Source organism: Loxodonta africana, chromosome 13 (assembly GCF_030014295.1).
Source record: "Loxodonta africana isolate mLoxAfr1 chromosome 13, mLoxAfr1.hap2, whole genome shotgun sequence".
Lineage (NCBI taxonomy): Eukaryota > Metazoa > Chordata > Mammalia > Proboscidea > Elephantidae > Loxodonta > Loxodonta africana.
Genome location: NC_087354.1, coordinates 2,269,070 through 2,289,026, shown reverse-complemented (window position 1 = coordinate 2,289,026; position 19,957 = coordinate 2,269,070). Strand labels below are relative to the sequence as shown.

At 48.7% G+C, this 19,957-nt stretch overlaps 12 non-coding genes across 12 annotated transcripts; all 12 read right to left on the bottom strand.

The window, feature by feature from the left end:
- Positions 1-1,068: 1,068 nt before the first annotated feature.
- LOC111747924 (small nucleolar RNA SNORD115) lies at positions 1,069-1,146 on the bottom strand. Its single transcript, XR_002783876.1, has one exon. It is a non-coding gene; the product is annotated as a small nucleolar RNA SNORD115 (small nucleolar RNA).
- Positions 1,147-2,764: 1,618 nt separating this feature from the next.
- On the bottom strand, positions 2,765-2,845 carry LOC111747908 (small nucleolar RNA SNORD115). Its single transcript, XR_002783860.2, has one exon. It is a non-coding gene; the product is annotated as a small nucleolar RNA SNORD115 (small nucleolar RNA).
- Positions 2,846-4,463: 1,618 nt separating this feature from the next.
- LOC111747922 (small nucleolar RNA SNORD115) lies at positions 4,464-4,541 on the bottom strand. Its single transcript, XR_002783874.1, has one exon. It is a non-coding gene; the product is annotated as a small nucleolar RNA SNORD115 (small nucleolar RNA).
- A 1,618-nt stretch (positions 4,542-6,159) lies between these two features.
- On the bottom strand, positions 6,160-6,240 carry LOC111747865 (small nucleolar RNA SNORD115). The gene has a single exon (XR_002783822.1). It is a non-coding gene; the product is annotated as a small nucleolar RNA SNORD115 (small nucleolar RNA).
- A 1,618-nt stretch (positions 6,241-7,858) lies between these two features.
- LOC111747921 (small nucleolar RNA SNORD115) lies at positions 7,859-7,936 on the bottom strand. Its single transcript, XR_002783873.1, has one exon. It is a non-coding gene; the product is annotated as a small nucleolar RNA SNORD115 (small nucleolar RNA).
- A 1,618-nt stretch (positions 7,937-9,554) lies between these two features.
- Positions 9,555-9,635, bottom strand: LOC111747934 (small nucleolar RNA SNORD115). Its single transcript, XR_002783886.1, has one exon. It is a non-coding gene; the product is annotated as a small nucleolar RNA SNORD115 (small nucleolar RNA).
- A 1,618-nt stretch (positions 9,636-11,253) lies between these two features.
- Positions 11,254-11,331, bottom strand: LOC111747920 (small nucleolar RNA SNORD115). Its single transcript, XR_002783872.1, has one exon. It is a non-coding gene; the product is annotated as a small nucleolar RNA SNORD115 (small nucleolar RNA).
- Positions 11,332-12,949: 1,618 nt separating this feature from the next.
- On the bottom strand, positions 12,950-13,030 carry LOC111747923 (small nucleolar RNA SNORD115). Its single transcript, XR_002783875.1, has one exon. It is a non-coding gene; the product is annotated as a small nucleolar RNA SNORD115 (small nucleolar RNA).
- Positions 13,031-14,648: 1,618 nt separating this feature from the next.
- On the bottom strand, positions 14,649-14,726 carry LOC111747919 (small nucleolar RNA SNORD115). Its single transcript, XR_002783871.1, has one exon. It is a non-coding gene; the product is annotated as a small nucleolar RNA SNORD115 (small nucleolar RNA).
- Positions 14,727-16,344: 1,618 nt separating this feature from the next.
- On the bottom strand, positions 16,345-16,425 carry LOC111747912 (small nucleolar RNA SNORD115). Its single transcript, XR_002783864.1, has one exon. It is a non-coding gene; the product is annotated as a small nucleolar RNA SNORD115 (small nucleolar RNA).
- Positions 16,426-18,043: 1,618 nt separating this feature from the next.
- LOC111747918 (small nucleolar RNA SNORD115) lies at positions 18,044-18,121 on the bottom strand. Its single transcript, XR_002783870.1, has one exon. It is a non-coding gene; the product is annotated as a small nucleolar RNA SNORD115 (small nucleolar RNA).
- A 1,618-nt stretch (positions 18,122-19,739) lies between these two features.
- LOC111747901 (small nucleolar RNA SNORD115) lies at positions 19,740-19,820 on the bottom strand. The gene has a single exon (XR_002783853.1). It is a non-coding gene; the product is annotated as a small nucleolar RNA SNORD115 (small nucleolar RNA).
- Positions 19,821-19,957: the final 137 nt, after the last annotated feature.

Sequence of the window (19,957 nt, the reverse complement as noted above, 5' to 3'; positions counted from 1 at the left end):
TCGGAAGAGGGCTTTCACCAAGAATTTGGCCCCAAATTCAACTAGGCATTTCCAGAGTTTGATTTCACCCTTGTGCCATGGAGAGACACAGTCCAGGCCACCTCATTCCCAAAGAATGGGAACACAGGGAACACATCTCCTCCTGTTTATCAACCATCAGAGGATTCCTTGGCACAAAGAGAGCAGGAGTCTTATGGAACCTCTACAGGATTCCAACCAACTCTGTAGGAGCAGTGATCTTTGCACATGTGCAAGGCAGCACTTACGCCTGCTTTCACTGTCCAGAGCTCCAGGGAAACATGACTTCCTGTGGCATGAACCTGAAAGTGCTCCTGACCCTCGTGTGCCCTTCACACCTGGCATCGACCCTGACTTTAGATTTTCTATGCACTTATCTGTGCAGCTACCTTCACTTGAAAGCTGGAGCCAGCTATCGGACTACTGAGTCGCTCATCCAGTTTCAAGATTCATGGGAAATGCGCCCTGCAAATCCTACGAGTCCAACCGCAACTGACACACGCGTTCAAATACAGCAAGTTGACCGGTCTCCTGTAGAGCTCTGAGCCATTCACATCTCATAAATGTCTCAGGAAAACACATTTTTCTAGTTGGCCGATTCTCCCCTTTCAGTAGGCCGTATCGGACTTGGACGCAGGGTATCGAAGATGACTCCAGCACACAGGTTTCAGGATTCTCTGATTCCTAAGTATCCACCCACGCACATCACCGCCACTTAGTCAACCAGGCAAGGTCAAGCAAACACCAGGGGACATGCCTCAGCTTTGTCAGCAAACCCTACTGCCTTTTGAGGTGTATCCTCACTTGCCTAAGTGTCAGATGGGGCCAGGGCAAATCACGGGAAATCCCTCACCTTTTGTCCTCGCAACGGTGAACTCCTCGGAGGCAGGTTGTGCTAAAGGACACAAAAAGAGGAAAGGAGCCAAGGAATCAGCCTGACCAAAATCGGCCACCCAGGTCTTTTGGATTACTTGGTGCAGGTGAAAGAAATCAAAATGGGAGTCCGCTCTAAAGAAGATCTGGAAGGCTGGGCCAAAGGACTTTCCCACAGGGCCTCAGCATAACCTCTCTGAGCATGATTTTTAGGTCATCATCTCTCTTCCAGACAGATTATGTCATCATTGACCCCAGCCATATCACTCCCCAGGAAAAATCCCCTGAGACCTGAAGATGCTTACCACAAATGTCTTCCTTCCACCCAGGAAGGACAGTGGATGAGAGCGTTCACACATCATCTTCCAGTTTCCCGGGCAGTTGGCTTGACCCCCGTGAAAGCAGGACAAGACACATCGACCTCACTAACCCTTTGAAAAGGGGAAGTGGGTAAGACAGAGATCCCAGAGGAGAAACTCATTTCCCTAAGGCTATGCTTTCAGCCAGACATTCGCGAACACATGGACAAAATCAAGACAGCCATTTGCAACCCGCTGGGGAGTCTGCTGACCCATGACAGAAGGAGAGAATCATGCAATATTCAGAAGAAGGCAGAGAGGTCTCTGGATGTAGCACAAATTTTCAGGAGGACCCAGGCAAAAGGAGCCTTTGCAATTGATTAAGCCTGACTGATGTGTTGAAGGCTGCCAAATATGTGTCCACGGGCACTGTCCAATGTGTGCAGACTCCCGGGAAATGGCACGCAAGAGTCCCCAGCACCGGGGGATCTTCAAATCAGCTGGAGGACATTTAGAAAAGAATAGCTTTCCAAGAATTCTGCCAACACTTGTTAAAATTGCCACAGTCCTTCAACGCTTTCATTTCACCACTGAGCCATGGAGAGACACAATTGAATCTACCTCAGGCCCCAATAATCCCCAGAGAGGGATCACATCTCCTCCTGGATATCAAGCATCAGAGGATCCCGTGGGGCACACGGAAAAGGAGTTCTATGGAATCTCTACAAGATTCCAAAGATCTGTCAAGAAAATGATCTTTCCACATGTGGAAGGCAGCAGTTATGCCTGCATTTCCTGATTAGACTCTCAGCGGATCATGACCTCCTGTGGCATGAACCTGAAATGAGTCATGACGCTCGCGACCCACTTACCGAATGGGATTGAACCTGCCATTAGCTTTTTGACTCAGATATTGGTGCTGCTGCCTTTTCTTGAATGCTACAGCGAGGTATCAGGCTACTCAATTCTTCATCCAATACCGAGATGTCTGGGAAAGATGCCCTAGAGATCCTAAGAGTCCAGTCGCAACTGACACAGGCTTTCAACTCTGGCAAGTCTCTCTGGTTTCTCCAGTAGAGCTGCTACACACTCCCATCCCGTAAAGAGTTGAGAGTTGAAAATATTCTCAAACTTCCGTAGACATACCCGACTGGGAACCGGACTATCAAAAATTACTCAAGTGGAAATTCTTCTAGGTTCCTGTGCTTCCTAACTATCCACCCGTGCATATCACCGCCACTTGGTCAATCGGTCAGGTCAAGCTCAAAGCAGGGGACACGTCTCAGCTTTTCCACAAAACCCGACTGCCTCTTGGGCTCCCTTTTCACTTGTCTAAGTATCACCAGAGACAAGGGAAAACTGTCGTCATTCACTCACCTTGAGTTCTTTCGGTGGTGAATCTCTTGAAAGCAGGTCTCTCTAAATGACAGAAAAAGAGGAAAAGAGCCAAGGAATCAGCATGGCCAAAATCGGTCAGGGAGGAGTTTTTGATCACTTGGTGGAGGAAAAAGGGATCACAACGGGGGTCCACTCTAAAGCAGATCATTCATGTTAGTGAAAAGGAGTTTCTCTCTGGGCCTCAGCGGGATCCTATTGAGCATGATTTTTATGTCATCATCTCTCTTCGAGACAAGTTGAGGTGTCTTCATTGACCCGAGACATCTCAATCCCCGGGAAAAATCACCTGAGTCTTCAAGTTCCTCACCACCGATATCGTCCATCCAGCCCGCAATCACGCAGGATGAGAAGGTTCCCACATCCTCTTCCGGTTTCCCGGGGAGTAGCTTGACCCTCATGAAAGCAGGAAAACAGGCTTCGACCTTGCAATCCTTTTAAGAAGGGCAAAGAAGTAAGTCAGACATCAGACGAGAGACATTCATTGCCTAACAGCTACGCTTTTTCCACATATAGCCCCAAGTATGGACAAAATCGAGACACACACTTCTCGCCCATTAGTGAGACTGCTGACCCTTGACAGAAAGGCAGACACGTGCCAGATCAAGACAAGGCATAGAGGACTCCGAATGGAGAAAAATACTCAGGAAGTCCCAGCCAAGAACAGGCTATTCATTTGATCAGCCCCGGCTAATGTCTACGAGGAAGCCAAATCTGTGTCCACAGGCACTGTTCCGTGCACGAGCACTTCCAGGAAATGACATCCAAGGGTTCCCAAAACTGGGGATCTTCAAATGAGCTGTGGGACACTCGGAAGAGGGCTTTCACCAAGAATTTGGCCCCAAATTCAACTAGGCATTTCCAGAGTTTGATTTCACCCTTGTGCCATGGAGAGACACAGTCCAGGCCACCTCATTCCCAAAGAATGGGAACACAGGGAACACATCTCCTCCTGTTTATCAACCATCAGAGGATTCCTTGGCACAAAGAGAGCAGGAGTCTTATGGAACCTCTACAGGATTCCAACCAACTCTGTAGGAGCAGTGATCTTTGCACATGTGCAAGGCAGCACTTACGCCTGCTTTCACTGTCCAGAGCTCCAGGGAAACATGACTTCCTGTGGCATGAACCTGAAAGTGCTCCTGACCCTCGTGTGCCCTTCACACCTGGCATCGACCCTGACTTTAGATTTTCTATGCACTTATCTGTGCAGCTACCTTCACTTGAAAGCTGGAGCCAGCTATCGGACTACTGAGTCGCTCATCCAGTTTCAAGATTCATGGGAAATGCGCCCTGCAAATCCTACGAGTCCAACCGCAACTGACACACGCGTTCAAATACAGCAAGTTGACCAGTCTCCTGTAGAGCTCTGAGCCATTCACATCTCATAAATGTCTCAGGAAAACACATTTTTCTAGTTGGCCGATTCTCCCCTTTCAGTAGGCCGTATCGGACTTGGACGCAGGCTATCGAAGATGACTCCAGCACACAGGTTTCAGGATTCTCTGATTCCTAAGTATCCACCCACGCACATCACCGCCACTTAGTCAACCAGGCAAGGTCAAGCAAACACCAGGGGACATGCCTCAGCTTTGTCAGCAAACCCTACTGCCTTTTGAGGTGTATCCTCACTTGCCTAAGTGTCAGATGGGGCCAGGGCAAATCACGGGAAATCCCTCACCTTTTGTCCTCGCAACGGTGAACTCCTCGGAGGCAGGTTGTGCTAAAGGACACAAAAAGAGGAAAGGAGCCAAGGAATCAGCCTGACCAAAATCGGCCACCCAGGTCTTTTGGATTACTTGGTGCAGGTGAAAGAAATCAAAATGGGAGTCCGCTCTAAAGAAGATCTGGAAGGCTGGGCCAAAGGACTTTCCCACAGGGCCTCAGCATAACCTCTCTGAGCATGATTTTTAGGTCATCATCTCTCTTCCAGACAGATTATGTCATCATTGACCCCAGCCATATCACTCCCCAGGAAAAATCCCCTGAGACCTGAAGATGCTTACCACAAATGTCTTCCTTCCACCCAGGAAGGACAGTGGATGAGAGCGTTCACACATCATCTTCCAGTTTCCCGGGCAGTTGGCTTGACCCCCGTGAAAGCAGGACAAGACACATCGACCTCACTAACCCTTTGAAAAGGGGAAGTGGGTAAGACAGAGATCCCAGAGGAGAAACTCATTTCCCTAAGGCTATGCTTTCAGCCAGACATTCGCGAACACATGGACAAAATCAAGACAGCCATTTGCAACCCGCTGGGGAGTCTGCTGACCCATGACAGAAGGAGAGAATCATGCAATATTCAGAAGAAGGCAGAGAGGTCTCTGGATGTAGCACAAATTTTCAGGAGGACCCAGGCAAAAGGAGCCTTTGCAATTGATTAAGCCTGACTGATGTGTTGAAGGCTGCCAAATATGTGTCCACGGGCACTGTCCAATGTGTGCAGACTCCCGGGAAATGGCACGCAAGAGTCCCCAGCACCGGGGGATCTTCAAATCAGCTGGAGGACATTTAGAAAAGAATAGCTTTCCAAGAATTCTGCCAACACTTGTTAAAATTGCCACAGTCCTTCAACGCTTTCATTTCACCACTGAGCCATGGAGAGACACAATCGAATCTACCTCAGGCCCCAATAATCCCCAGAGAGGGATCACATCTCCTCCTGGATATCAAGCATCAGAGGATCCCGTGGGGCACACGGAAAAGGAGTTCTATGGAATCTCTACAAGATTCCAAAGATCTGTCAAGAAAATGATCTTTCGACATGTGGAAGGCAGCAGTTATGCCTGCATTTCCTGATTAGACTCTCAGCGGATCATGACCTCCTGTGGCATGAACCTGAAATGAGTCATGACGCTCGCGACCCACTTACCGAATGGGATTGAACCTGCCATTAGCTTTTTGACTCAGATATTGGTGCTGCTGCCTTTTCTTGAATGCTACAGCGAGGTATCAGGCTACTCAATTCTTCATCCAATACCGAGATGTCTGGGAAAGATGCCCTAGAGATCCTAAGAGTCCAGTCGCAACTGACACAGGCTTTCAACTCTGGCAAGTCTCTCTGGTTTCTCCAGTAGAGCTGCTACACACTCCCATCCCGTAAAGAGTTGAGAGTTGAAAATATTCTCAAACTTCCGTAGACATACCCGACTGGGAACCGGACTATCAAAAATTACTCAAGTGGAAATTCTTCTAGGTTCCTGTGCTTCCTAACTATCCACCCGTGCATATCACCGCCACTTGGTCAATCGGTCAGGTCAAGCTCAAAGCAGGGGACACGTCTCAGCTTTTCCACAAAACCCGACTGCCTCTTGGGCTCCCTTTTCACTTGTCTAAGTATCACCAGAGACAAGGGAAAACCGTCGTCATTCACTCACCTTGAGTTCTTTCGGTGGTGAATCTCTTGAAAGCAGGTCTCTCTAAATGACAGAAAAAGAGGAAAAGAGCCAAGGAATCAGCATGGCCAAAATCGGTCAGGGAGGAGTTTTTGATCACTTGGTGGAGGAAAAAGGGATCACAACGGGGGTCCACTCTAAAGCAGATCATTCATGTTAGTGAAAAGGAGTTTCTCTCTGGGCCTCAGCGGGATCCTATTGAGCATGATTTTTATGTCATCATCTCTCTTCGAGACAAGTTGAGGTGTCTTCATTGACCCGAGACATCTCAATCCCCGGGAAAAATCACCTGAGTCTTCAAGTTCCTCACCACCGATATCGTCCATCCAGCCCGCAATCACGCAGGATGAGAAGGTTCCCACATCCTCTTCCGGTTTCCCGGGGAGTAGCTTGACCCTCATGAAAGCAGGAAAACAGGCTTCGACCTTGCAATCCTTTTAAGAAGGGCAAAGAAGTAAGTCAGACATCAGACGAGAGACATTCATTGCCTAACAGCTACGCTTTTTCCACATATAGCCCCAAGTATGGACAAAATCGAGACACACACTTCTCGCCCATTAGTGAGACTGCTGACCCTTGACAGAAAGGCAGACACGTGCCAGATCAAGACAAGGCATAGAGGACTCCGAATGGAGAAAAATACTCAGGAAGTCCCAGCCAAGAACAGGCTATTCATTTGATCAGCCCCGGCTAATGTCTACGAGGAAGCCAAATCTGTGTCCACAGGCACTGTTCCGTGCACGAGCACTTCCAGGAAATGACATCCAAGGGTTCCCAAAACTGGGGATCTTCAAATGAGCTGTGGGACACTCGGAAGAGGGCTTTCACCAAGAATTTGGCCCCAAATTCAACTAGGCATTTCCAGAGTTTGATTTCACCCTTGTGCCATGGAGAGACACAGTCCAGGCCACCTCATTCCCAAAGAATGGGAACACAGGGAACACATCTCCTCCTGTTTATCAACCATCAGAGGATTCCTTGGCACAAAGAGAGCAGGAGTCTTATGGAACCTCTACAGGATTCCAACCAACTCTGTAGGAGCAGTGATCTTTGCACATGTGCAAGGCAGCACTTACGCCTGCTTTCACTGTCCAGAGCTCCAGGGAAACATGACTTCCTGTGGCATGAACCTGAAAGTGCTCCTGACCCTCGTGTGCCCTTCACACCTGGCATCGACCCTGACTTTAGATTTTCTATGCACTTATCTGTGCAGCTACCTTCACTTGAAAGCTGGAGCCAGCTATCGGACTACTGAGTCGCTCATCCAGTTTCAAGATTCATGGGAAATGCGCCCTGCAAATCCTACGAGTCCAACCGCAACTGACACACGCGTTCAAATACAGCAAGTTGACCGGTCTCCTGTAGAGCTCTGAGCCATTCACATCTCATAAATGTCTCAGGAAAACACATTTTTCTAGTTGGCCGATTCTCCCCTTTCAGTAGGCCGTATCGGACTTGGACGCAGGCTATCGAAGATGACTCCAGCACACAGGTTTCAGGATTCTCTGATTCCTAAGTATCCACCCACGCACATCACCGCCACTTAGTCAACCAGGCAAGGTCAAGCAAACACCAGGGGACATGCCTCAGCTTTGTCAGCAAACCCTACTGCCTTTTGAGGTGTATCCTCACTTGCCTAAGTGTCAGATGGGGCCAGGGCAAATCACGGGAAATCCCTCACCTTTTGTCCTCGCAACGGTGAACTCCTCGGAGGCAGGTTGTGCTAAAGGACACAAAAAGAGGAAAGGAGCCAAGGAATCAGCCTGACCAAAATCGGCCACCCAGGTCTTTTGGATTACTCGGTGCAGGTGAAAGAAATCAAAATGGGAGTCCGCTCTAAAGAAGATCTGGAAGGCTGGGCCAAAGGACTTTCCCACAGGGCCTCAGCATAACCTCTCTGAGCATGATTTTTAGGTCATCATCTCTCTTCCAGACAGATTATGTCATCATTGACCCCAGCCATATCACTCCCCAGGAAAAATCCCCTGAGACCTGAAGATGCTTACCACAAATGTCTTCCTTCCACCCAGGAAGGACAGTGGATGAGAGCGTTCACACATCATCTTCCAGTTTCCCGGGCAGTTGGCTTGACCCCCGTGAAAGCAGGACAAGACACATCGACCTCACTAACCCTTTGAAAAGGGGAAGTGGGTAAGACAGAGATCCCAGAGGAGAAACTCATTTCCCTAAGGCTATGCTTTCAGCCAGACATTCGCGAACACATGGACAAAATCAAGACAGCCATTTGCAACCCGCTGGGGAGTCTGCTGACCCATGACAGAAGGAGAGAATCATGCAATATTCAGAAGAAGGCAGAGAGGTCTCTGGATGTAGCACAAATTTTCAGGAGGACCCAGGCAAAAGGAGCCTTTGCAATTGATTAAGCCTGACTGATGTGTTGAAGGCTGCCAAATATGTGTCCACGGGCACTGTCCAATGTGTGCAGACTCCCGGGAAATGGCACGCAAGAGTCCCCAGCACCGGGGGATCTTCAAATCAGCTGGAGGACATTTGGAAAAGAATAGCTTTCCAAGAATTCTGCCAACACTTGTTAAAATTGCCACAGTCCTTCAACGCTTTCATTTCACCACTGAGCCATGGAGAGACACAATCGAATCTACCTCAGGCCCCAATAATCCCCAGAGAGGGATCACATCTCCTCCTGGATATCAAGCATCAGAGGATCCCGTGGGGCACACGGAAAAGGAGTTCTATGGAATCTCTACAAGATTCCAAAGATCTGTCAAGAAAATGATCTTTCCACATGTGGAAGGCAGCAGTTATGCCTGCATTTCCTGATTAGACTCTCAGCGGATCATGACCTCCTGTGGCATGAACCTGAAATGAGTCATGACGCTCGCGACCCACTTACCGAATGGGATTGAACCTGCCATTAGCTTTTTGACTCAGATATTGGTGCTGCTGCCTTTTCTTGAATGCTACAGCGAGGTATCAGGCTACTCAATTCTTCATCCAATACCGAGATGTCTGGGAAAGATGCCCTAGAGATCCTAAGAGTCCAGTCGCAACTGACACAGGCTTTCAACTCTGGCAAGTCTCTCTGGTTTCTCCAGTAGAGCTGCTACACACTCCCATCCCGTAAAGAGTTGAGAGTTGAAAATATTCTCAAACTTCCGTAGACATACCCGACTGGGAACCGGACTAGCAAAAATTACTCAAGTGGAAATTCTTCTAGGTCCCTGTGCTTCCTAACTATCCACCCGTGCATATCACCGCCACTTGGTCAATCGGTCCGGTCAAGCTCAAAGCAGGGGACACGTCTCAGCTTTTCCACAAAACCCGACTGCCTCTTGGGCTCCCTTTTCACTTGTCTAAGTATCACCAGAGACAAGGGAAAACCGTCGTCATTCACTCACCTTGAGTTCTTTCGGTGGTGAATCTCTTGAAAGCAGGTCTCTCTAAATGACAGAAAAAGAGGAAAAGAGCCAAGGAATCAGCATGGCCAAAATCGGTCAGGGAGGAGTTTTTGATCACTTGGTGGAGGAAAAAGGGATCACAACGGGGGTCCACTCTAAAGCAGATCATTCATGTTAGTGAAAAGGAGTTTCTCTCTGGGCCTCAGCGGGATCCTATTGAGCATGATTTTTATGTCATCATCTCTCTTCGAGACAAGTTGAGGTGTCTTCATTGACCCGAGACATCTCAATCCCCGGGAAAAATCACCTGAGTCTTCAAGTTCCTCACCACCGATATCGTCCATCCAGCCCGCAATCACGCAGGATGAGAAGGTTCCCACATCCTCTTCCGGTTTCCCGGGGAGTAGCTTGACCCTCATGAAAGCAGGAAAACAGGCTTCGACCTTGCAATCCTTTTAAGAAGGGCAAAGAAGTAAGTCAGACATCAGACGAGAGACATTCATTGCCTAACAGCTACGCTTTTTCCACATATAGCCCCAAGTATGGACAAAATCAAGACACACACTTCTCGCCCATTAGTGAGACTGCTGACCCTTGACAGAAAGGCAGACACGTGCCAGATCAAGACAAGGCATAGAGGACTCCGAATGGAGAAAAATACTCAGGAAGTCCCAGCCAAGAACAGGCTATTCATTTGATCAGCCCCGGCTAATGTCTACGAGGAAGCCAAATCTGTGTCCACAGGCACTGTTCCGTGCACGAGCACTTCCAGGAAATGACATCCAAGGGTTCCCAAAACTGGGGATCTTCAAATGAGCTGTGGGACACTCGGAAGAGGGCTTTCACCAAGAATTTGGCCCCAAATTCAACTAGGCATTTCCAGAGTTTGATTTCACCCTTGTGCCATGGAGAGACACAGTCCAGGCCACCTCATTCCCAAAGAATGGGAACACAGGGAACACATCTCCTCCTGTTTATCAACCATCAGAGGATTCCTTGGCACAAAGAGAGCAGGAGTCTTATGGAACCTCTACAGGATTCCAACCAACTCTGTAGGAGCAGTGATCTTTGCACATGTGCAAGGCAGCACTTACGCCTGCTTTCACTGTCCAGAGCTCCAGGGAAACATGACTTCCTGTGGCATGAACCTGAAAGTGCTCCTGACCCTCGTGTGCCCTTCACACCTGGCATCGACCCTGACTTTAGATTTTCTATGCACTTATCTGTGCAGCTACCTTCACTTGAAAGCTGGAGCCAGCTATCGGACTACTGAGTCGCTCATCCAGTTTCAAGATTCATGGGAAATGCGCCCTGCAAATCCTACGAGTCCAACCGCAACTGACACACGCGTTCAAATACAGCAAGTTGACCGGTCTCCTGTAGAGCTCTGAGCCATTCACATCTCATAAATGTCTCAGGAAAACACATTTTTCTAGTTGGCCGATTCTCCCCTTTCAGTAGGCCGTATCGGACTTGGACGCAGGCTATCGAAGATGACTCCAGCACACAGGTTTCAGGATTCTCTGATTCCTAAGTATCCACCCACGCACATCACCGCCACTTAGTCAACCAGGCAAGGTCAAGCAAACACCAGGGGACATGCCTCAGCTTTGTCAGCAAACCCTACTGCCTTTTGAGGTGTATCCTCACTTGCCTAAGTGTCAGATGGGGCCAGGGCAAATCACGGGAAATCCCTCACCTTTTGTCCTCGCAACGGTGAACTCCTCGGAGGCAGGTTGTGCTAAAGGACACAAAAAGAGGAAAGGAGCCAAGGAATCAGCCTGACCAAAATCGGCCACCCAGGTCTTTTGGATTACTTGGTGCAGGTGAAAGAAATCAAAATGGGAGTCCGCTCTAAAGAAGATCTGGAAGGCTGGGCCAAAGGACTTTCCCACAGGGCCTCAGCATAACCTCTCTGAGCATGATTTTTAGGTCATCATCTCTCTTCCAGACAGATTATGTCATCATTGACCCCAGCCATATCACTCCCCAGGAAAAATCCCCTGAGACCTGAAGATGCTTACCACAAATGTCTTCCTTCCACCCAGGAAGGACAGTGGATGAGAGCGTTCACACATCATCTTCCAGTTTCCCGGGCAGTTGGCTTGACCCCCGTGAAAGCAGGACAAGACACATCGACCTCACTAACCCTTTGAAAAGGGGAAGTGGGTAAGACAGAGATCCCAGAGGAGAAACTCATTTCCCTAAGGCTATGCTTTCAGCCAGACATTCGCGAACACATGGACAAAATCAAGACAGCCATTTGCAACCCGCTGGGGAGTCTGCTGACCCATGACAGAAGGAGAGAATCATGCAATATTCAGAAGAAGGCAGAGAGGTCTCTGGATGTAGCACAAATTTTCAGGAGGACCCAGGCAAAAGGAGCCTTTGCAATTGATTAAGCCTGACTGATGTGTTGAAGGCTGCCAAATATGTGTCCACGGGCACTGTCCAATGTGTGCAGACTCCCGGGAAATGGCACGCAAGAGTCCCCAGCACCGGGGGATCTTCAAATCAGCTGGAGGACATTTAGAAAAGAATAGCTTTCCAAGAATTCTGCCAACACTTGTTAAAATTGCCACAGTCCTTCAACGCTTTCATTTCACCACTGAGCCATGGAGAGACACAATTGAATCTACCTCAGGCCCCAATAATCCCCAGAGAGGGATCACATCTCCTCCTGGATATCAAGCATCAGAGGATCCCGTGGGGCACACGGAAAAGGAGTTCTATGGAATCTCTACAAGATTCCAAAGATCTGTCAAGAAAATGATCTTTCCACATGTGGAAGGCAGCAGTTATGCCTGCATTTCCTGATTAGACTCTCAGCGGATCATGACCTCCTGTGGCATGAACCTGAAATGAGTCATGACGCTCGCGACCCACTTACCGAATGGGATTGAACCTGCCATTAGCTTTTTGACTCAGATATTGGTGCTGCTGCCTTTTCTTGAATGCTACAGCGAGGTATCAGGCTACTCAATTCTTCATCCAATACCGAGATGTCTGGGAAAGATGCCCTAGAGATCCTAAGAGTCCAGTCGCAACTGACACAGGCTTTCAACTCTGGCAAGTCTCTCTGGTTTCTCCAGTAGAGCTGCTACACACTCCCATCCCGTAAAGAGTTGAGAGTTGAAAATATTCTCAAACTTCCGTAGACATACCCGACTGGGAACCGGACTATCAAAAATTACTCAAGTGGAAATTCTTCTAGGTTCCTGTGCTTCCTAACTATCCACCCGTGCATATCACCGCCACTTGGTCAATCGGTCAGGTCAAGCTCAAAGCAGGGGACACGTCTCAGCTTTTCCACAAAACCCGACTGCCTCTTGGGCTCCCTTTTCACTTGTCTAAGTATCACCAGAGACAAGGGAAAACCGTCGTCATTCACTCACCTTGAGTTCTTTCGGTGGTGAATCTCTTGAAAGCAGGTCTCTCTAAATGACAGAAAAAGAGGAAAAGAGCCAAGGAATCAGCATGGCCAAAATCGGTCAGGGAGGAGTTTTTGATCACTTGGTGGAGGAAAAAGGGATCACAACGGGGGTCCACTCTAAAGCAGATCATTCATGTTAGTGAAAAGGAGTTTCTCTCTGGGCCTCAGCGGGATCCTATTGAGCATGATTTTTATGTCATCATCTCTCTTCGAGACAAGTTGAGGTGTCTTCATTGACCCGAGACATCTCAATCCCCGGGAAAAATCACCTGAGTCTTCAAGTTCCTCACCACCGATATCGTCCATCCAGCCCGCAATCACGCAGGATGAGAAGGTTCCCACATCCTCTTCCGGTTTCCCGGGGAGTAGCTTGACCCTCATGAAAGCAGGAAAACAGGCTTCGACCTTGCAATCCTTTTAAGAAGGGCAAAGAAGTAAGTCAGACATCAGACGAGAGACATTCATTGCCTAACAGCTACGCTTTTTCCACATATAGCCCCAAGTATGGACAAAATCGAGACACACACTTCTCGCCCATTAGTGAGACTGCTGACCCTTGACAGAAAGGCAGACACGTGCCAGATCAAGACAAGGCATAGAGGACTCCGAATGGAGAAAAATACTCAGGAAGTCCCAGCCAAGAACAGGCTATTCATTTGATCAGCCCCGGCTAATGTCTACGAGGAAGCCAAATCTGTGTCCACAGGCACTGTTCCGTGCACGAGCACTTCCAGGAAATGACATCCAAGGGTTCCCAAAACTGGGGATCTTCAAATGAGCTGTGGGACACTCGGAAGAGGGCTTTCACCAAGAATTTGGCCCCAAATTCAACTAGGCATTTCCAGAGTTTGATTTCACCCTTGTGCCATGGAGAGACACAGTCCAGGCCACCTCATTCCCAAAGAATGGGAACACAGGGAACACATCTCCTCCTGTTTATCAACCATCAGAGGATTCCTTGGCACAAAGAGAGCAGGAGTCTTATGGAACCTCTACAGGATTCCAACCAACTCTGTAGGAGCAGTGATCTTTGCACATGTGCAAGGCAGCACTTACGCCTGCTTTCACTGTCCAGAGCTCCAGGGAAACATGACTTCCTGTGGCATGAACCTGAAAGTGCTCCTGACCCTCGTGTGCCCTTCACACCTGGCATCGACCCTGACTTTAGATTTTCTATGCACTTATCTGTGCAGCTACCTTCACTTGAAAGCTGGAGCCAGCTATCGGACTACTGAGTCGCTCATCCAGTTTCAAGATTCATGGGAAATGCGCCCTGCAAATCCTACGAGTCCAACCGCAACTGACACACGCGTTCAAATACAGCAAGTTGACCGGTCTCCTGTAGAGCTCTGAGCCATTCACATCTCATAAATGTCTCAGGAAAACACATTTTTCTAGTTGGCCGATTCTCCCCTTTCAGTAGGCCGTATCGGACTTGGACGCAGGCTATCGAAGATGACTCCAGCACACAGGTTTCAGGATTCTCTGATTGCTAAGTATCCACCCACGCACATCACCGCCACTTAGTCAACCAGGCAAGGTCAAGCAAACACCAGGGGACATGCCTCAGCTTTGTCAGCAAACCCTACTGCCTTTTGAGGTGTATCCTCACTTGCCTAAGTGTCAGATGGGGCCAGGGCAAATCACGGGAAATCCCTCACCTTTTGTCCTCGCAACGGTGAACTCCTCGGAGGCAGGTTGTGCTAAAGGACACAAAAAGAGGAAAGGAGCCAAGGAATCAGCCTGACCAAAATCGGCCACCCACGTCTTTTGGATTACTTGGTGCAGGTGAAAGAAATCAAAATGGGAGTCCGCTCTAAAGAAGATCTGGAAGGCTGGGCCAAAGGACTTTCCCACAGGGCCTCAGCATAACCTCTCTGAGCATGATTTTTAGGTCATCATCTCTCTTCCAGACAGATTATGTCATCATTGACCCCAGCCATATCACTCCCCAGGAAAAATCCCCTGAGACCTGAAGATGCTTACCACAAATGTCTTCCTTCCACCCAGGAAGGACAGTGGATGAGAGCGTTCACACATCATCTTCCAGTTTCCCGGGCCGTTGGCTTGACCCCCGTGAAAGCAGGACAAGACACATCGACCTCACTAACCCTTTGAAAAGGGGAAGTGGGTAAGACAGAGATCCCAGAGGAGAAACTCATTTCCCTAAGGCTATGCTTTCAGCCAGACATTCGCGAACACATGGACAAAATCAAGACAGCCATTTGCAACCCGCTGGGGAGTCTGCTGACCCATGACAGAAGGAGAGAATCATGCAATATTCAGAAGAAGGCATAGAGGTCTCTGGATGTAGCACAAATTTTCAGGAGGACCCAGGCAAAAGGAGCCTTTGCAATTGATTAAGCCTGACTGATGTGTTGAAGGCTGCCAAATATGTGTCCACGGGCACTGTCCAATGTGTGCAGACTCCCGGGAAATGGCACGCAAGAGTCCCCAGCACCGGGGGATCTTCAAATCAGCTGGAGGACATTTAGAAAAGAATAGCTTTCCAAGAATTCTGCCAACACTTGTTAAAATTGCCACAGTCCTTCAACGCTTTCATTTCACCACTGAGCCATGGAGAGACACAATCGAATCTACCTCAGGCCCCAATAATCCCCAGAGAGGGATCACATCTCCTCCTGGATATCAAGCATCAGAGGATCCCGTGGGGCACACGGAAAAGGAGTTCTATGGAATCTCTACAAGATTCCAAAGATCTGTCAAGAAAATGATCTTTCCACATGTGGAAGGCAGCAGTTATGCCTGCATTTCCTGATTAGACTCTCAGCGGATCATGACCTCCTGTGGCATGAACCTGAAATGAGTCATGACGCTCGCGACCCACTTACCGAATGGGATTGAACCTGCCATTAGCTTTTTGACTCAGATATTGGTGCTGCTGCCTTTTCTTGAATGCTACAGCGAGGTATCAGGCTACTCAATTCTTCATCCAATACCGAGATGTCTGGGAAAGATGCCCTAGAGATCCTAAGAGTCCAGTCGCAACTGACACAGGCTTTCAACTCTGGCAAGTCTCTCTGGTTTCTCCAGTAGAGCTGCTACACACTCCCATCCCGTAAAGAGTTGAGAGTTGAAAATATTCTCAAACTTCCGTAGACATACCCGACTGGGAACCGGACTAGCAAAAATTACTCAAGTGGAAATTCTTCTAGGTCCCTGTGCTTCCTAACTATCCACCCGTGCATATCACCGCCACTTGGTCAATCGGTCAGGTCAAGCTCAAAGCAGGGGACACGTCTCAGCTTTTCCACAAAACCCGACTGCCTCTTGGGCTCCCTTTTCACTTGTCTAAGTATCACCAGAGACAAGGGAAAACCGTCGTCATTCACTCACCTTGAGTTCTTTCGGTGGTGAATCTCTTGAAAGCAGGTCTCTCTAAATGACAGAAAAAGAGGAAAAGAGCCAAGGAATCAGCATGGCCAAAATCGGTCAGGGAGGAGTTTTTGATCACTTGGTGGAGGAAAAAGGGATCACAACGGGGGTCCACTCTAAAGCAGATCATTCATGTTAGTGAAAAGGAGTTTCTCTCTGGGCCTCAGCGGGATCCTATTGAGCATGATTTTTATGTCATCATCTCTCTTCGAGACAAGTTGAGGTGTCTTCATTGACCCGAGACATCTCAATCCCCGGGAAAAATCACCTGAGTCTTCAAGTTCCTCACCACCGATATCGTCCATCCAGCCCGCAATCACGCAGGATGAGAAGGTTCCCACATCCTCTTCCGGTTTCCCGGGGAGTAGCTTGACCCTCATGAAAGCAGGAAAACAGGCTTCGACCTTGCAATCCTTTTAAGAAGGGCAAAGAAGTAAGTCAGACATCAGACGAGAGACATTCATTGCCTAACAGCTACGCTTTTTCCACATATAGCCCCAAGTATGGACAAAATCGAGACACACACTTCTCGCCCATTAGTGAGACTGCTGACCCTTGACAGAAAGGCAGACACGTGCCAGATCAAGACAAGGCATAGAGGACTCCGAATGGAGAAAAATACTCAGGAAGTCCCAGCCAAGAACAGGCTATTCATTTGATCAGCCCCGGCTAATGTCTACGAGGAAGCCAAATCTGTGTCCACAGGCACTGTTCCGTGCACGAGCACTTCCAGGAAATGACATCCAAGGGTTCCCAAAACTGGGGATCTTCAAATGAGCTGTGGGACACTCGGAAGAGTGCTTTCACCAAGAATTTGGCCCCAAATTCAACTAGGCATTTCCAGAGTTTGATTTCACCCTTGTGCCATGGAGAGACACAGTCCAGGCCACCTCATTCCCAAAGAATGGGAACACAGGGAACACATCTCCTCCTGTTTATCAACCATCAGAGGATTCCTTGGCACAAAGAGAGCAGGAGTCTTATGGAACCTCTACAGGATTCCAACCAACTCTGTAGGAGCAGTGATCTTTGCACATGTGCAAGGCAGCACTTACGCCTGCTTTCACTGTCCAGAGCTCCAGGGAAACATGACTTCCTGTGGCATGAACCTGAAAGTGCTCCTGACCCTCGTGTGCCCTTCACACCTGGCATCGACCCTGACTTTAGATTTTCTATGCACTTATCTGTGCAGCTACCTTCACTTGAAAGCTGGAGCCAGCTTTCGGACTACTGAGTCGCTCATCCAGTTTCAAGATTCATGGGAAATGCGCCCTGCAAATCCTACGAGTCCAGCCGCAACTGACACACGCGTTCAAATACAGCAAGTTGACCAGTCTCCTGTAGAGCTCTGAGCCATTCACATCTCATAAATACCTCAGGAAAATACATTTTTCTAGTTGGCCGTTTCTCCCATTTCGGTAGGCCGTATCGGACTTGGACCTAGGCTATCGAAGATGACTCCAGCGCACATGTTTCAGGATTCTCTGATTCCTAAGTATCCACCCACGCACATCACCGCCACTTAGTCAACCAGGCAAGGTCAAGCAAACACCAGGGGACATGCCTCAGCTTTGTCAGCAAACCCTACTGCCTTTTGAGGTGTATCCTCACTTGCCTAAGTGTCAGATGGGGCCAGGGCAAATCACGGGAAATCCCTCACCTTTTGTCCTCGCAACGGTGAACTCCTCGGAGGCAGGTTGTGCTAAAGGACACAAAAAGAGGAAAGGAGCCAAGGAATCAGCCTGACCAAAATCGGCCACCCAGGTCTTTTGGATTACTTGGTGCAGGTGAAAGAAATCAAAATGGGAGTCCGCTCTAAAGAAGATCTGGAAGGCTGGGCCAAAGGACTTTCCCACAGGGCCTCAGCATAACCTCTCTGAGCATGATTTTTAGGTCATCATCTCTCTTCCAGACAGATTATGTCATCATTGACCCCAGCCATATCACTCCCCAGGAAAAATCCCCTGAGACCTGAAGATGCTTACCACAAATGTCTTCCTTCCACCCAGGAAGGACAGTGGATGAGAGCGTTCACACATCATCTTCCAGTTTCCCGGGCAGTTGGCTTGACCCCCGTGAAAGCAGGACAAGACACATCGACCTCACTAACCCTTTGAAAAGGGGAAGTGGGTAAGACAGAGATCCCAGAGGAGAAACTCATTTCCCTAAGGCTATGCTTTCAGCCAGACATTCGCGAACACATGGACAAAATCAAGACAGCCATTTGCAACCCGCTGGGGAGTCTGCTGACCCATGACAGAAGGAGAGAATCATGCAATATTCAGAAGAAGGCATAGAGGTCTCTGGATGTAGCACAAATTTTCAGGAGGACCCAGGCAAAAGGAGCCTTTGCAATTGATTAAGCCTGACTGATGTGTTGAAGGCTGCCAAATATGTGTCCACGGGCACTGTCCAATGTGTGCAGACTCCCGGGAAATGGCACGCAAGAGTCCCCAGCACCGGGGGATCTTCAAATCAGCTGGAGGACATTTAGAAAAGAATAGCTTTCCAAGAATTCTGCCAACACTTGTTAAAATTGCCACAGTCCTTCAACGCTTTCATTTCACCACTGAGCCATGGAGAGACACAATCGAATCTACCTCAGGCCCCAATAATCCCCAGAGAGGGATCACATCTCCTCCTGGATATCAAGCATCAGAGGATCCCGTGGGGCACACGGAAAAGGAGTTCTATGGAATCTCTACAAGATTCCAAAGATCTGTCAAGAAAATGATCTTTCCACATGTGGAAGGCAGCAGTTATGCCTGCATTTCCTGATTAGACTCTCAGCGGATCATGACCTCCTGTGGCATGAACCTGAAATGAGTCATGACGCTCGCGACCCACTTACCGAATGGGATTGAACCTGCCATTAGCTTTTTGACTCAGATATTGGTGCTGCTGCCTTTTCTTGAATGCTACAGCGAGGTATCAGGCTACTCAATTCTTCATCCAATACCGAGATGTCTGGGAAAGATGCCCTAGAGATCCTAAGAGTCCAGTCGCAACTGACACAGGCTTTCAACTCTGGCAAGTCTCTCTGGTTTCTCCAGTAGAGCTGCTACACACTCCCATCCCGTAAAGAGTTGAGAGTTGAAAATATTCTCAAACTTCCGTAGACATACCCGACTGGGAACCGGACTATCAAAAATTACTCAAGTGGAAATTCTTCTAGGTTCCTGTGCTTCCTAACTATCCACCCGTGCATATCACCGCCACTTGGTCAATCGGTCAGGTCAAGCTCAAAGCAGGGGACACGTCTCAGCTTTTCCACAAAACCCGACTGCCTCTTGGGCTCCCTTTTCACTTGTCTAAGTATCACCAGAGACAAGGGAAAACCGTCGTCATTCACTCACCTTGAGTTCTTTCGGTGGTGAATCTCTTGAAAGCAGGTCTCTCTAAATGACAGAAAAAGAGGAAAAGAGCCAAGGAATCAGCATGGCCAAAATCGGTCAGGGAGGAGTTTTTGATCACTTGGTGGAGGAAAAAGGGATCACAACGGGGGTCCACTCTAAAGCAGATCATTCATGTTAGTGAAAAGGAGTTTCTCTCTGGGCCTCAGCGGGATCCTATTGAGCATGATTTTTATGTCATCATCTCTCTTCGAGACAAGTTGAGGTGTCTTCATTGACCCGAGACATCTCAATCCCCGGGAAAAATCACCTGAGTCTTCAAGTTCCTCACCACCGATATCGTCCATCCAGCCCGCAATCACGCAGGATGAGAAGGTTCCCACATCCTCTTCCGGTTTCCCGGGGAGTAGCTTGACCC